This window comes from Arachis hypogaea, chromosome 7 (assembly GCF_003086295.3).
Source record: "Arachis hypogaea cultivar Tifrunner chromosome 7, arahy.Tifrunner.gnm2.J5K5, whole genome shotgun sequence".
NCBI lineage: Eukaryota > Viridiplantae > Streptophyta > Magnoliopsida > Fabales > Fabaceae > Arachis > Arachis hypogaea.
The window spans coordinates 21,307,924-21,309,782 of NC_092042.1; the positions used below are offsets into that span (position 1 = coordinate 21,307,924).

The 1,859-nt window shown below is 34.5% G+C and overlaps 1 non-coding gene across 1 annotated transcript; it reads right to left on the reverse strand.

Moving 5' to 3' along the window:
* Positions 1–1,751: 1,751 nt before the first annotated feature.
* On the reverse strand, positions 1,752–1,859 carry LOC112704177 (small nucleolar RNA R71). Its single transcript, XR_003154814.1, has one exon. It is a non-coding gene; the product is annotated as a small nucleolar RNA R71 (small nucleolar RNA).

Here is a 1,859-nt window from a genome sequence, read left to right on the forward strand (position 1 = left end):
CAAAAAATGTTTACAAAATCATAAAAACCAAAAATATTTTATGTTTCTTGTTGAGTGTAGTGTCTCATGTTAAGTTTGGTGTCAATTGCATGTTTTTGTTCTTCTTGCACTCATGCATGTGTCTTCATTAATCTTCAAGTTGTTCTTGATGATTTCATTGCTCTGATCTTTGAATTCTATTGACTTGAGTGTTTATGTGTCTCATATGCATTCTCATTTTGTTAGTGTCAGTAGTATACAAACTGCTAAGTTTGGTGTCTTGCATGCATTGTTATTTGATTTTAGTTGCATGTTGATTATTCCTCATTATAAAAAAAATCCAAAAATATTTTTAATTTGTGTCCTTTCAAGTCAATAATACAGAGAATTGAAGATTCAGAACATACAGCAGAGGAATTACACAGAAAAAGCTGGGCGTTCAAAACGCCCAGTGAAGAAGGGCAAACTGGCGTTTAAACGCCAGCCAGGGTGCCTGGCTGGGCGTTTAACCCCAAAAGGGTAGTGGTTTGGGCGTTAAACGCCAGAATGTGCACCATTCTGGGCGTTTAACGCCAGGATGGCACAAGAGGGAAGATTCTGTTTTTAATTCAAATTTTTTTTCAGGTTTTCAAAATTTTTTCAAAATCAAATGTTTTTTAAATCAAATCTTTTCAATCAAATCTTTTTCAAAATCAATTTCTTTCTATTTTAAAAAATACTTGCTATCAATTAATAATTTGATTCAACATTTCAAGTATGTTGCCTTTTCTGTTGAGAAAGGTTTAGTGTTTGAATCATATCTTTTCTTGTTAGCCAAGTTATTAATTTTTAAAATCAAATCTTTTTAAAATGTTTTTCAAATCATATCTTCTCAATCACATCTTTTTAAAACCAATCATATCTTCTTAACCACATCTTTTTCAAAATAGTTTTCAATCAAATCTTTTTGATTTCTAATTTCAAAATCTTTTTCAAAAATCACTTTACTTCTTTCTCAATCATGGTTTTCGAAAATCAATTAAAGTTTTTCAAAATGTTTTTAAAATCTTTTTAAATTATTTTCGAAAATTTCTTCCCCTCTTCTCACATACTTCTATTTATGGACTTACACTATTCCTTAATGCACAATTCGAACTCCATCTTCTTTGATAAGTGCGAATTTTCTACTTCAAGGAATCTCTATACTGTGACATAGAGGATTCCATATTTCCTTATTTTCTTCTCTTTCATATGAGTAGGAGCAAAGACAAAAGCATTCTTGTTGGGGCTGATCCTGAACCTGAAAGGACCTTGAAGCGAAAGCTAAGAGAAGCTAAGGCACAATTCTCTGTAGAGGACCTAACAGAAATCTTCAAAGAAGAAGAACCCATGGCAGCCGAAAACAACAACAATGCCAATAATGCAAGGAAGGTGCTGGGTGACTTTACTGCACTACTCCCGACTTCTATGGGAGAAGCATCTCTATCCCTGCCATTGGAGCAAACAACTTTGAGCTTAAGCCTCAATTAGTTTCTCTAATGCAACAGAATTGCAAGTTCCATGGACTTCCATTGGAAGATCCTCATCAGTTTTTAGCTGAGTTCTTGTAAATCTGTGACACTGTCAAGACTAATGGGGTTGACCCTGAGGTCTACAGACTTATGCTATTCCCTTTTGCTGTAAGAGACAGAGCTAGGACATGGTTGGACTCACAACCTAAAGAAATCCTGAACTCTTGGGAAAAGCTAGTCAATGCCTTCTTGGCAAAGTTCTTTCCACCTCAAAAATTGAGTAAACTTAGAGTGGAAGTCCAAACCTTCAGACAGAAGGAAGGAGAATCCCTCTATGAAGCTTGGGAAAGATACAAACAATTAATCAGAAAGTGTCCCTCTGATATGCTT